Source organism: Haemorhous mexicanus, chromosome 5 (genome assembly GCF_027477595.1).
Source record: "Haemorhous mexicanus isolate bHaeMex1 chromosome 5, bHaeMex1.pri, whole genome shotgun sequence".
Classification (NCBI taxonomy): domain Eukaryota; kingdom Metazoa; phylum Chordata; class Aves; order Passeriformes; family Fringillidae; genus Haemorhous; species Haemorhous mexicanus.
In genome coordinates, this window is record NC_082345.1 from 42,481,092 (window position 1) to 42,496,971 (window position 15,880).

The window sequence follows — 15,880 nt, forward strand, 5'->3', positions numbered from 1 at the left end:
TGTTGTGACTCCGTGTTCTCATCCTCTTCCCGTCCCATAATAGACTCATCTCCATTTTTGTTTTAAAATTTTAATTTTATAGTAGCAGAAACATGATTTATTTTTCTGATTACTAGTTGAAATGAAATTCCTTTACAGCTGATTAAATATCCCGTGTATAACCTTCCTCTCCTCAAAACTTCAAGATCCCACACAGTCATGAAACTATTTCCCAACGGATGTATTTATGATCAAACATTTTTTGGCCATATTTGGTGTGTGTTTAGCTGTTTCAATATGTGTTCAGCCCAGATATGCTCAGCAATCAAACAGTTGTTGTATATGAAATTGCTTTACGAATCACATTAGGGGTGCCATTCCTAAGGCATAAGAGAGTCAGACCACCACTATTTCAGTGTCCATCCCTGGTCCCTCCCAGAAGGTGATGTCAGGAAGGTGTGTGAGTGCTTAGGCATATCGAGATTAGGATTTGCAAAGTGTCCAGAGCAGATGCCAAGTAGTGAGTCGTGAGAGGAAAAACAGAAATCATCTAGGGACCTGAATGCAAACCTACCCCAAGCAGGAGAGTGCCATAACTTGGTACAACAGTTGTCTTTAGACATATCCGTTTAGACCTGTACTTGTCACTCGAGCTGTGCTGAAGTGACAGAACCCGCACACCCCAATCCTGCTGATGTGGATTCAAGTCCCTCCAACGTGATCCATTGCTGCAGATCCCCAGGGACACGCCAGAACAGGCCCAGAGTAGAGACAGATGTGCTGCAGAGAGTGAGGAGAAAAGGGAAGATTTTTCCCCTGCCCTGAAAGATGAAGTGTCACTGAGCTCACCACTCATCCTCAGCAGAGGGCTTATGACAGGGCGTGTGAGCAGTGTGAGAGACTGGCGGTGACTGGAAATTGCAAAATTTAGCCCCTTTGCCTGCAGTGAGGGCTCCTAAGTCATCTGGGGGAGGCATCCAAGAGCTTTATCCTAACCCACCACAGGTGAGATACTGTATGTGTTTCCTGAACTAGTGTTTTATGGGAAATGCAAATCCGAAAACACAGATCCTGCCCTGTGCTTCTCTGATTGCCCCCTTTGGACCTTGCTGCTGTCATGAGCATTCTTGCTGCCCTCATGCTTTGGTCCAGCACTGTGGATCCCCCACCAGCTGGTCCTTCCATGTGCATGAAGAATCAGGTGACCCCAGTAAAATGTCTCAGCTCCCATCACCTGGATGGTTGCAACAATACACAGCAAGGGTGAGGGGCTGTGTTTTGGGGACGGGCAGCAGACAATCCTCTCCTGAGTTTGTTAGCATAGAAGCAGGAAGGAGCCTAGGAAAAGTCCTGTATCCCAGCACCCTTTCTTATAGCACTTCCCAATGTCTCTTGCTCCCATCCATGAACAAAGGCTCCCCCACTCACCCTGTGTCCGGTCAGTACTCAGAACCAACTGGTGCAATATGTACCCTGGTCTCTGCAGGGAAGGAAGGAGAAAATCCTGGGTCCAGTGAATTTACAGGCAGACAAAACTCAGAGATTTACTCTTTATTCTAAAAGCACCTGGTTGATGGGTTTCACCATTAGCACAAAGTCCTACACCTCCTTTCAAACTGCTCTGTGATGTGACTGCTAAAGTACTACAAGACCAGCATTTATAATGAAACTGAAATTTTTAAATTTATGCACACTGTTTATTGGGATAAAGTAATTAATTTTTTATTAAAGCGTTTTTCTAAAATGCTCTCAAAAGGTTTCCCACCTAAAACATGATGTTCTTCTTTTCCCACTAACTTATTTTTCTCTTCAGTGTATTGCTTTGGTCTTTGTTTTGTGACTTATGCTTCTCTGGAAAAAAGCTCATAAACCTTGACAAAAAGGCACCTTTGGCTTATAGCTTTACTCAATAAATATGGTGTATCTGTAGCAAAACTGTTTCAGGAGCACTTGGGAAGACGAGTCCACTTGCTGAGTACCAGAACAAAAAATTCACTTCCCCAAAGCTTTAGAAAGATGCTTTCTAACACAGAGGAGCCTATTCTGTTTTTGGTTACGGTTGTACCACACTTTATAAACCATGGCTTTTTGAAGTATGAATGTGATTTCATGTAGTTCAGTTCTCATAAAGCTTCCAGGAGTGCTTCAGCAAGTCTATGCAAGCTTTTCTGAAAGCTCCCCCAGCTCAGACAAGCACAAACCCTGTGGCTACAAACAAACAAGTCCCCAGCTGCCCTAACTCCAGGGTAGGAACCAACCATGGAACAGGAGGGTGAGAGTTAGCAATTAGCTGTAATCCAAGATTAATACAGTTTTATTGCATGTCTCCACAAATCACAGATTGATGTGGAACTAATGGTTTTCTTCAGTGCTGATTTGTGCTGTGCTCAGGGGTACAAAATTAAGAGTAAAAAGATTGTTTCTCAATAATTAGCACTTCAATTGACATTACTGTAATTGACTAATAAAATTCATGAAGAAAAGTTCACTGTATCTATATTTTTTCTCTCTCTCCCATGCTATTTCAATCCTTTTCCTTAAAATTTCTTAAATATCTTAAAATTTCCCTTTTTTTCTGCTAGAAGCAAATAGGATAACAGCAATAATGAAAACACAGTGCATTACAGCATAGATCTGAAGTGCTGATGCTGTTTGTATTCTAACACTTAAGCTTCATGAGGGATAATTCTCTTTGCAGATGCAGGAGAAAGGGAGACTGGACAGCGTGGAAGGCCACAGGAGAACTCAGGCAAGGAGGGTGGCTTTTTTTTCTTCATTTTATCCTATACTAAAGCCTCTGAATGAAGGTTTGACCCAGGTCTCTCAAAGCTGAGGCACAGCACATCCAGGGAGGATCTCACCGGGTGCTATGCAAGCTGGCTCTCAGCCTTCCCCACTTGCCCATTTGTGGCTTTGGCTGCTCATGCTGACTAGAGAAACTGATGTGAGGTTTTCATTTGATTGCAATACCTAATGTAGGTTAGGTCACATGGGTGCTAAACAGGTGCTCTTGGCCCAGAAACAAACACCTATTCTGGGAAATGCACCATCAAAAGAGGGATGAAGAAAGAAAGGAAACAACCCTTTAAATAAATATTTCTCTTTCCCATGCCAGGGCTCTACAGGATGAAACAGAGAAGAGCTCTGTTTTTGGAGTTCCCTGCAGTTAAGTAATCTTTGTCTGGAAATTAATAGAAACATTTGTGTCTCCTGCTGAGGGCTGTAGTCTTATTCACAAGCACTGGAGAAGGCATCTTTCTTCATGGCACTCGGCAGGTTTGCATGACACCAGGCTCAGGGTGGTCTGAAAATGTGGCTGTGAAATTTTTCAGGGTGCCAGTGCTGATGACTTGGGGTATATGCTCAGTTTTGTGTGCCCAAGGAGGTTGTCCAGTGGAAACTACCTGAATATCCAAAGGGATAATCTTTGAAAGTAATTGTAGAACCCAAGATCTTCACTGGGAAAATCCAGGCAAGTGCCTTCACCCAGCAGTCACTGCATTCAAACACAAGCTTTGATTTTTTCAGTAGGGTAGGTGCCAACTAAGATAGGCTTCTCTGGACTGTGTAGTGAGCTCTAGAAAGGTGGGCACTTGCAGGTTCAGGATGTCATGCTGAGCCACACAGGAGTTACTGAACAGCCCTGACTGCTCCTGGGAGCTCAGACCTGGCACAGACCCTGGCTCCCTCCTCCTGGCTCCTTCTCCTGCTGCTGGTCCCCTTGGATCCTGCCTGACCACACAGGCTCCTGCCTGCCCACACAAGTTTTCCTATGACTCCTCCTGAACGTTGGCACAGGCCAGCATCTCAGCTCCTGTTGGTGTAGCCATCTCCAGCCAGCTTAGATTGAGAGTGTGGAAACCACTGGGGGAGAGGGGAGAGGTGAAGCTGTCCCAAGCAGCAGCACAGATTTATGCCTAGCTAAAGAGGCTGCTCAACTCCAGTCTCATCTTCCTTCACACACATTTTCTGCTTTTTATTTGTCCCCTTTGAGTCCTAAAATTTCAGGCCTAATTTGCTGCCTTCTTCCTCTGTCTCACACGCTTCCCTTCTTCTCCATCTCCTCGATCTGGCACCACTTGCTGGGTGCAGGCAGGGTGACCTGTTTGCTGCACACAGACATCTCAGCCAAGCCCAGCACTGCATATGGATCCATGGCTCTGGACGAGGTGTGTATGGAAACAGTCGTGACAGCACCAAACACGGTGGCCAGCACCACTCTGATGTTTCCATTCTGCCACTTTGGGCTGCGTGGCATAAGGAGCTGAGGGAGAGAGGCAACAATAACTGGCAATGCAGGGTGTAATAAAAGATGCCTGGAGTTTAGTGCAAACCTCCATATGTACTCATGCTTTGTCCTGGGAATTGCAGGTGACACCTGGGCCTGTGAAACTCAGCAGGACGGCTCCCACTTTGCCTTTGAGCTATTTCCTCTGTGAGGAAAGGTGTAGGGACCAGGCTACGAGGAATACTGAAGGACAAAGGGAGGGCTGCTCAACACTTCCATCTGTCCTTTGCTACACACGGTATGAGCATGGAGAAAGGAAGTGTCTGGAGATCTAGAACGGATTAAAGGACATCCATCCTTTTCATCCTCTGCAAAGATTGCTTAGTGGGACAAAAATTTTAAACTTATGGATAATAAATCCATATTTATTAAATATATAGTATAATCATAAGTATGTAAATCATAGTATATAAATCATAGTATATAAAAATATATATTTGTATCAGTTGAATTGCTGATTGTCTCAGTAAAGTTACAAAATCTCCAGATGAATTGTTTTCAGTACCTTGCAGCAAAAATGCTGATCCTTCTGCCTCCTCCCCAGATAACTCCAATCCTATAAAATTAAGAAAATACATTTTAGATTTTCCCTGGAAAAATACTGTTGCACTATCCCAATGTGCAACACTTTCTCTCCCAAAGTAGTGTTTTTTCAGCAAACATTAACAGCCAGGCAGGACATTATGATCCATGGAGATCTGCACTTTTAAACTCAGGAAGTACAAATCAACCTATTTCTTATTAATCTTATCTCAAAAATCTAGCTGATGGGACATAGTCTCAAGTTTATTCCTTTTTTCAAAAAGCTTTTCCCTCCTCCAAGGACTGCTGGTGTTCGCTGCTTAGATCAAACTGCCAAAGTCAGCCACCAGGTTATCTGTTAACTACTTCTAGGATTAAGACATTCTTCTCCAATTAGGTTTATAGGCTGCTCCCCTCCCTTTCTGCTCCAGTCCAGACCTCTGGTGTTTAAATTACAAACTGTGCTAGGTATCTTATCCCATCAATGCATGAGATCTCTTCTTGCCCTCCTGTTTTCTTTTTATTCTAAAATAGATGGGTGCCATATGAGTAATCTCTAAGCACAATTATTTGCAAAACTGTATCCTTTTAGTGGGGACACTAATGCACCTTTCTAATCTTAGCAATACCATGCTGTTGGAATTGGCCTCTCCAGCTCTGGAAAAGGGCTCTCATCAGTGTGCTTGGCACTGCTGGAGTAGCTTCAGTGGATTTAAACATCAGGCTTATATACCCAAAGAGATTGCTTGGCTTTCTGACAGCTGCCTAGCAGGGTGCAGATGGTTTTAGTTTATTCCCCATTTACCACCAAATGATTTTGCCATTAAAATTAATAGAAGAAAAATATTTGGAAAGTGATAGCTGGTTGTTAGATATTACTTTTAGTGTTCCTGTTCATATTTTTCTTTTCTTTCCCATACACACTTTTTCTTGCGATCTTGCAGGACTGTGAGGTTATGATTCAGCAAAGTGCTGCAGGTGAGAGCATGGCTGTGCTGACTCTGTGGCTGCCATGACAGCCAGGACCACCTCCTGGATGTGCCTTTGGGGGGGGGCTTATCTTGGTCAGCTCCATGGCAGCACCCCAGCACACCATCACCTTCAGGATGGGAAGGAATGGGTGGCATGCACGGCTTTGGGAGCAACACAGCATGGGCTCTAGTGGGGGGGTCAGTGCCATCCCTGTGTTTGCCCCAGACATAGTTTTGGGATACAGTGTATGAGTGAGGAAACTTTTCAAATGGGTTTTCGAGGCGGGGGGTGACCCTGTGCCTGTGGTTTATTGCTTTTGTGGACATCCAGCCTGTTGACCCAGACCATGCCAAGGCTGGAGAGAAGGCAAGGCTTTTGATTCTTACAGAATTGATAGCATCTATTGAAATTAATTCCATGTGGGGAAGTAAGCTCTGTCTCCACACAGTAAGACTCAGTGTGGAGCATACGGTCGAGTTTGAGCCTTGACTCCAAAAAAATGCTTGCAGGCAGAACAAATGTTTCATGGGGTTTTGAAGATACCACAACCCACGAGAAAGTTAAGGCTGCATGAATGTGTTTTGTGTAACCCATGAACAAAAAAAAAAATCTCAGAAGGCCTTAGGCTTTTCACATTCGTGTCACTCTCAAATGAGTGCAAGTCTGGTTTTTGCAGTCATTCCTCCTTTATCCAGGTGTAATGAGAATCTACCTTTGCCTTCTAGCTGGATGTCATTGAAGTCTAATCTCTGTGTTCAGATGGGCCTTTAGAGCACCAGCACCAAGCTCCAGAGAAGTGCTGACTGACACTCTGCAGCTCCTGTGCATTTTCCCTCTCCTTTCAGACAAGGAGGTTCTGAAAGTGTTTTGGCCAGAGTTTGATTGGCTGACTTCTTCAGTGGCATCATGAAGAGTGATTTCATTGATTTTCCCAGAGCTAAACAGATTCACACCACCTGGGAAGCTGACACAAAAGATTTACAGTGAAAAAGGTGCATCATAGTTTTACTATTTTCTGATGCTGTTTTATTCCTATGAGATCAGGGGCTGGACAACAATAATTCAAAAGGCTTCTTTTATAGTCTTTTTTACAGGGCTGCACAGATGGAAGTTTAGACTCCATGCAAAGGCTCAGCTGTGTAATTTTTACTCAAACTCAATCCAGCAGGAGCAGCCAGTGCAGCAGGACTGAGACTGATGGCACTGCAGGTTGAAATTGACCATTGGCTTTAATGAACTCCTCCTCCATTTCAGGAAGTGGCTTGTTTTGGTAAGTTTAATTGTAATATAATCTGTGGGTGAGGGAATCTGATCAGGTTTGGGCCACAGTCTCCCATTCCCTGATGCTGACATCTGCTCCAAATCAAAAAGAGCAGCACTAATGAACTTCCCAAGGAGCTGGTGACTAATTTGAAATGTGTGTCCTTGCTGTCTGTGGCGTGAGTGCACTCACTAATCAGCAAGTCTCAGCTGAGAGATGGTTGTTTTTCACCAAGAATTTAAAATACTCCACATAGCTCCTTCAAGCACTTTACCCCAGAATTTACTGTGGTCATGCTGCTGTTGCTGCATACTCCACCCACTCTGACTGCTCAGCTGGGGCAGCTCCCCTGGCTCAGCCATCCTTTGGGTGAGGCTGCAAACTTTGCATCTCCTCCAATATCTGTTGTGACCATTGATGCTGTTCCCCTCACTTTTTAAATGCCATACCACAGGCTGGACAAACATAAGCAAATACAAAATTATAAGAAAGTGTAATGACAACATGACTCTGTATTTTTGCCTTTTATTTCCATGTTTTAGATGTGTACTTACAATTGTTTGAGGTTTGAACTGACCATATAACATCTCCTTGCAGGTATGTGACAGCATTGTATAGAGGGACTTCAAAGCACAGGATCATGGAATGGTTTGGGTTGGGAGGACTTTTAAAGGTCATCTCATCCAACCCCCAAACACACGTGACCTTAGTGCTCCTAACGTACTAGGGACATCAAAGAAATGATGGTGGGTGGGAAGACCTCTAAGATCTTAGTTTGAAATGACCTGTGCTGGTTTTGATAGGGGTGTAATTAATTTTCTCTGTAGTAGCTGTCTGGGAATAAGTGGTGGATTTCTGCTGAAAACTGTGGAGAATACAAAGCCTTTGTTGCTGAGCAAGGCTTGCCCAGCATCAGCACCTTTTCTTCTTGTTGAACTGCTGCATCAGAACGTGGGCTAGGGATATACAAGAAGATGGGAGGGGACACAGCAGCTGACCAAAGGGATGTACCTGACCATAGGGCATCACGTTCAGTCCATGAAATCTGGAGGAAGAGGACAAAAGGGGGACACACATTTGAGGCGATGTAATTTGTCTTTCCAAGTCACCACCATGCACAAAGGACCCCTGGAGATGCCTGAACACTGCCTGCCCACAGGAAGTGGTGAATGAATTCCTTGTTTTGCTTTGCTTCCATAGGCAGCTTTTGCTTCACCTATTATTTTGCTTCACCTCTCTTTATTTCAATCCACAAATTTCCTCACTTTTACTCTGCTGATTGTCTCCCCCATTTCACTGGGGAAGAGTGAGTTGTGTAGGGCTTACTTGCCAGCTGGGGTTAAACCAACACCTTACCCTAGCCTTTGATGAGTTACATTCAAGGGACAGGTGTAGGAATGCCTGCCTGCTTCAGGCCATGGGTTGTGCTGGCTCAGAGGGAACATGACTGTCTATACTGACCTTGTCCCTCTCCCAGTCTGCACTTAATTGTTCCTGTGAAACTGGGACACAAAGCCTGAATCTCATTCTGGATTTTATGCACCTACATTGTGCATGGGATGAAGACAACTGACTTATCTGCCTTTGGAGACACATCTGGAAGAGGAGTGCAGGGGTTAGAGCAATTGCTCATGAGTAGGAGTGCTCAGCTCAGCAATGTAATTGGAAACTACCCATATTCACTTTTTTTGAGCTAAGTTAACATCACTGTCTCAGCTTCCTGAACAGTCAGTAGGGAGGGATGAGTGATTCATCCCACCCAGCTTAGACCCATATTTTAGGAAGGAAGGAATTGCCTTCTGGCTGATGAAAACCTTAGATGAGACATCTAAGTTTTAAATTACTAAAGCTTGGTGACACAGATCTCTGCCTAAATGCAGAAAACCTGTTAATTTGGCTACTCTTTTGACTTTTAACTGAAGAAAAACGTGCTAACTTTTCATCAATACCAAACACTTTATTTTCTTACTTACTTCTATCCCACTGCTTCCTGGGGTCAGCCCTCCTTAGCTTGTGGGAATTTGTCTCAATTGAAAACATGGTGTGGCTGCTCTAGTTCAGTCCTTTTCACCTCCATAGACTATGAGGACACCCACTTGTTTTACTGATGCTCTCAAAGTGTCTTGAGCTGCCCTTGTGCACATGGTGGAGAAGGACAGGCTATCCTAAAGGCTTTCATGCTGACATTATTGCAGGGTGCTGTTGCTGAGGGGTTCTGTCCCCTTGGAGCAGGGAAGCCTTTGGACTTTTGTCAGTAGGAAACAGAGAGAGACACTCAGCCAAAGTGAGTGTAGCCATACCTCCCTATGCATCATCTTCCCAGCAGGGTAAAATCATGTCTGTACATCTCAAACACCCATGGCAAAACAGAGGGTCTGGTGCAGGGGCTTTGAATTATAAAAATGAGAAGTTCTCAGGTGTATGTTGGCTTTTCTCTGCTTAGTTTCTACTGGATTGCTTTACTAAAACCCACAACCATGGGTGAAAGGGAAACCTCATGTAAACCAGTTTAACACTCCATGCACAGCACAGTAGCCTTATGGAAGGAGCTAAAGTGAGGCCAAATTCAAGACCACACCCTGCAAAGTCCCTCAGGTCCTTGGAACAGGAAGATGGGCCTCATCTAAAGAGAGGTTCCTACACTGTACTATGCCTGTGAGCTTCCAAAAGCACTTCAGAAGAAGCCCTGATCTTACCAGTAAGGGTATTTCAAAGAAACTCTGTTGTAGAGTGTAATGGAGCTGCTGTGCACCTGTGGTAGTGTGAGACAGACAGGGAGTGGTTACTTCTGAATAGCTTGTTGGTCTGTTACCTCATTTTTAATTTTCTAGAGTAACTCACACCTATACTTAAGCAAACAACAGAATGTTAAGTTTACTAAGAGCTGTGTGTTAGGCTCTGAATTTCCATAAAGAAAGCAAGCAGGTTATGTAAATAGCACAATAATAGCAGCTTTCCATCTCAAACAGCTGATGTGAGCAGGGACAGTGGTTCCAACCTGCTGATACTCTTTGGGACGCCCTCTGCTCTTCTCTGCATATGTGCATGTGGCTGTTTTTGAACACTTTTCATATCCAAGCAATTAACCAAACTTCAGAGTCCTGGATGTAGTTTCCATTTAGAAAGACAAATTGAGTTGGGCGTTTCTTGTCTTAAGCCTGCTCTTCATGAAGAGCACCCTGAGTCTCATCTCCTGAGGAGAGCAGGAGCAGAGCCATACACACCTTCTTTGCTCATAAATGTAGTCTTTGTAGTCAGCACTTGGGCAAAAAGCACTCTTGCCAAGCTTTCTTCTGGCCTTACTCACACTGCTATTTTCCCCACTCTGTCTCTCTTTACTCCACTTCTGTTTTTGTCTTGCTGCTTTTCTCTCACATATAATTTACTAGAATCACAAGGTTTTGTGTATGGAGCAGAGGTTGCCACTTTAACTAGTCTTCACTTCCCTGAAATAGATCAATTATCCCTAAAACTCATTGCCATAAGCCACTCTAATTTCACCCACCTCCCCATCACTGTTTTCTTCCTTGCATCTGTCATTTGTCTGCACCCTGAACTGTGCCTATTTAGCTTCACAATTTGCAGGTTTTTGTGTTACCAGCAAAGCCATTACTGATCCACAACCAGTTACTTTCAGGGCTGCATATCCAAAGAGTTTATTTGAGGCTTTGAGATTCCCCATAATGTAGAGTTCAGAGAAGTGCAAAGGTAAATCTGTGCACTACAAGCTGATTTTAGTCAAGACCTCACGAGGAAAAGGCAATAGTAGAGGTCATCCTTAACAGGTCAAGGCTAATTGCCAAAAAGAATTGAAATAGCCTTGAAGTTGTTAAGGGAAAGGGGATAGACAGATAGATAGAAGAATGCTTCCTGTGTTCCACGGGAAATGAAATCTTCTTTTCTTAAGCCTATTTCCTATTGAAATCAAGTGCTATACTATTTAATTGTGTGTATTGGTTAAGAAAGATGGGGACTCTTTTCTTGTAAAACACACCCACATATAACCAAACCAAAGTGTTTGGCGACAAATTCTGATAGAAGGAAGACAGCTTTCATTCCTAGCACAGACAATTAATGCTGATGAAACCATTTAATTCTAAAGATTTTAGTGGAAAACAAGTCTTCCCCCTAACCTCTCAATAATGATGCACTGAAACTTATTTATGAAAAAAATGTCCTTATTGGTCTGGATAACACAAGGTTTCTGACTTTCATTCTGTGCTGTGCAATTGCTGTGTTGTTGTTGTAAATACAATATAACACTTTGTTGAGTGTGCCAGGGACATAAGTGATAGAGAATCACCAGTAGACAATTGAAAAAATGTCTTTTTCTTTTTTTTTTCCTAAGCATTACAAATATATAGATGCAATTATGGTCCTGCTGTATAGTTGCACATACCCAAAACCAAACAGATGCACCTCATGATTGTAAACTGCTTGCAAGAGTGAGAGTGGGGTTTGTGTGATGGCCACCTCCCACACAAGTTCTACATCATTAGATTTTGCCACACAGAGGTTTGTTTAGGGCAAGATCCCTTTGTCTCTGCAAAGATGTAGGGTAGCTTACTGACCAGTCAGTGGTACTTCTAAGACCTGTGGGGAATACACCTGGACAGTGAGGTGGATCTCAAGGGTATTGCTTGTAACACAACAGCCATATGTGGGGACACCAAAAGTCTGGATCACATGGGGAACTCCAGTGGATGATATTCCCCAGGGCTTGAATCTCATCGACTTTATTGTCTGTTGGGATAAAAATAGCAAACCTAAACCATCCCAAAGTGTGCACGTTACGAACCTTTGGCAAAAATAATTTTATTAACTGTGTCCTTGATTGACATTAATTTGTCTTGGACCCAAGTGTGGCTGCAGTCCGGGAGCAGTAATTTCTTGTGAACACCTCCTGAGCACATCAGGCCTCATAAAACCCCTATCTTATACCATGATGTAGCTTCAAAGACAATACTCTGTGTTATGCAGGACCAAAGCAACTTCTTCAGTGCATCTGCTGAGCTGATTTGTTTTCAAATGTTGATTTAAATTTTACTTTTTATTATGTGATATTGCTAAAACTATGGTTTTATGGCAAATGTGTTCCAGTTCAATAAAAATGTGCTTATTTTTTTTCCTCCTCCCTGAACTAAGAACAAAATGCCTTGAGGGACTATATATGTTTAATAGATTTTCTGAATTAAAAACCCCTTCAATTAAAATAATAATCTTTGGTGGTCCCACATAATATTTTGTAGCTGACATCTATGTATAATGTAACGTAATCTTGTTTTTTGATGGGACTTCTGTCTTTGCTAAGTTTACTCTCTGGCTAATTAATGTTTCTGCCTGCTATTGATTTTTCAGATCCACCCAAATTTCATTTGTTATTTTCTTTCAGTGATTATTTTAAAAGCATGCCTTAATGTAGCATATGTTTGGATTCCAGCTCCAGTTTTACCCTAGCTATTATTAACAATCTAAAGCTCCTCCTTTGTGTGACAGTGCTAATGTTTTCAGTTGTGCTTAATTAGCCCCATCTCAGTAGGGAAGCACTGTTAAAGCTTTTGTCTTATCTGTTAATGTTTCAATTTCCCCTTTTTCTAGCGGATAAAAGCTGATTGTAATCCCATGTGGCAGGTTTGGGGCACAATCACCTGCAGTCTCATTTTAGAGTCTAAACAGGCAGATTGCTTCCCACTTAAACTGCTACCACAGCAGACTGCTATCTTCAGGGTAATAATAATTACATTAATGTACCTTCAGAGGATGTTAATTACAGGAGGATGCTTTCTTTCTCTTGAATACAGGAACAACTGCAGTGCAAGTTTAGAGTGATTAAGGAGGGGAAAAGCATTAAATCAGAGGTGGGAAGGAAAGAAGTGAGAAGCATATCCAATAGGCCAAAAGGTTGTTTGAATAGCAAAGGGAAATAAAATGTATGAAGAAAAAAGACATGTTAAACCTTATTGTCACGTGGAGGTGAATCAGTCCAGAGCAGCAGTGCCCATCATTCCAACTGAAGGACATGAGGGTGGTTGGAACAGCAACTTGGCTAGAGCAGGACCTGCATGCCAGGGACATCTGGAAGCAAGGTGGAGTGCATGCTCAGGATGGCTCCCCTCCTTTTGCACTTGAGAGTGAGGTGGGATGGCAGGAGGACCAAGGTTTCCCCATCACTAGCATGTCCTAGCATGGCAGAAAGCCTGTGGATCCTGGAGCCAGGTAAGAAGAGCACTGACCTGTATTGACTCTGCTTGTTGCAGAGTCCAGACAGCAAGGATCATAGGATCATAGAATCATAGAACAGTTTGGGTTGGAAAGTACCTTCAGAAGTCCAACTTCTTGCAATGAGCAGGAATATCTTTGACTAGATCCAGTTGTTCAGAGCTCTTTCCCATCTGACTTCCACTGTTTCCATGTCTATATTGTTCAGACAATGTATTTAACACACAATGGCAGACATTCATTTGGCTGAGCAAGTAGATGCAATAAATCAGAATCACAGAATGGTTTAGGCTGAAGAGGACCTGAAAGATTATCTATCTGATTCTAAGCCCCATGCCAAGGGCAGGCACACTTTCCACTACACCAAGATGCTCAAAGCCCCATCCAACCTGGCCTTGAACACTTCCAGAGATTGAGTATCCGCAGCTTTATTGACCAGGGGACAACCTGTTCAATAAAGTTTCAACTCGTAGTACTTCTGAAAAGAGGAGGCATAAAGCAACTGGACCTTTATTTGTGCAAAAAACTACATGCTTGTCCTGGTTTTGTCCAAGGACAGGGTTAATTTTTCTCAGAAGCCGAGAGGGTGCAGAGCCTGGAGCCATGTGGCATGTCCACGTTGTCATTCTATACCACACACATCATCACTTGCGGGTGGAGTTAAGAGACTCTCACTTCTGAGAAGGAGGGCATTGCAGTCAGAGTAAGAGCAGGTGCACAGAGGATCTGGCTGCCATCTTTTTGGTTGTCTCAGGGTCCTGCTGCATCAGGTCAATGGGAGAGCAATTTGCATGTGAAACACCCTCTCTCTTGTACACTGGTGTTATCAATATTGTTGCTATTACTGTTTATTTTCTTATCTCACTGCTGTTTCCAGTAAGTTGCTCTTAGCTCACAATCTCTGCCTTTTGTCTCTCTCACTGGAGGGCCCTGAGGGAGGGAGCAGGAGTGTCGTTCCTAAACCATGACAATGCTTAAGTACATCTGCATATTTAAAAATTAACATAATCACAAAGATGGTGGGACATCAAGAAAGGAAAAACGGAGAGGCAAAATGCTACATCCTTGTATGCAGAGCTGCTGGGGTGAAAAGAATCATTTGGGCTTCAGGTGAAGTGTGAGGCATGACAAATCTGACCCCTCTCGTGTGATCGGGAGAACATGCTGTTACCATTGCTCTGGGCTGTGTTTCTAATAATGACCAGACCAGATGGTTTGGTTTTGAAAAGAGCTATGGACAATTAAATAGCTGTGCAAGGCACTGGCAGCACCAGCTTTCAGTACTTCCTCCCCATATTTGCGGGATGAGATGTGATGGCAGAGAAAAGCAAAACCAGGAACTTTATATGACACCTGCCACAGGCATCTTGGATAAAGCACTCTTGGCTGCTAGACAAATGCAGGCCTTGATCCTGCAGAAGCCAATTAGTTTTGTACACACAAATAATCTCACCATGGCACAAAGCATGCAGAAGTTTATTGGGAAGTTCATTCCCTGGGAAGGGAAGTGGAAGTGAAGCAAGCTGGAGAAATGACTAAGAAGTAGGGGGGAGTTATGCACAGAGTAGCAGAAGATGAGCCACTTGGCTGACCCATCAGGTGAGTGAGTTGCAGCTGGAGCATCACACCAGATAAAATAACAGGAAGAGCTAAGTGATGGCACATACAGGGAAGATGACCACCAGGGTAACTAAACACTGGAAAGATCTTTTAACACCACTAAGCAGGGTGATGAAGCAGAAGAGGACATATAATGTGACGAATGCAATTACTCACATCTGAGTCAGGACGGAATGGGTGTTGTTACTTAGTGCTTTTTTTGTGATCTTATTTTGGTTATTTTACAAGGCCAAAGGAAACATGTCGTGAAGCCCTTGGGAAGACAGAGGTTGAGAGTGGAGAGTCTGCAAATGAGTGTACACAAAGAACATCTCAGGAAATAATAACTGCTCAATCCCCTTAGGTGAGAGAGGAATGGTTGCCAATGTGAATCAATGGTCATGCACCACAGACAACTTAAACAGATGATGGAGGGGACTGTCCCACTCTGCTCTGCACTTGTATGGCTACACCCTAAGTCCTGTGTGTAGTTTTTGGCACCATAATATAAAAAAGATAAAAATCTGTTATAGAGTGTCCAAAGGAGGGCCAGGAGGGTGGTGAAGGGCCTTGAGGGGAAGCCGTATGAGGAGCAGCTGAGGTCACTTGGCTTGTTTGGCCTGGAAAAGGAGACTGAGGGGACACCTCACAGTGGTCTTCTACTTCCTCACGAGGGGAAGCAGAGGGGCAGGTACTGATTTCTTCACTCTCATGACCAGGTACAGGACTCCAGAAAAGGTCATGAAGCTCAGTCAGGGGAGGTTTAGGTTAGATATCAGAAAAAGATTCTTCACCCAGAGGTCAGGCCAGGAACAGGTTCCCCAGGGAAGTGGCCACAACACCAGCCTGACAGAGTTCAACAAGTGTTTGGGCAACACTCTCAGGCACATGATGTGATTCTTGTGGCTGTTCTGTGAAGGACGAGGAGCTGGACTTTGATAGTCCTCATGGGTCCCTTCCAACTCCAGATATTCTATGATTCTATGACTTTAAGTCTCACTGTAACAGGCCAAGAGACCATGGAAGAGCAAATGAAGAGA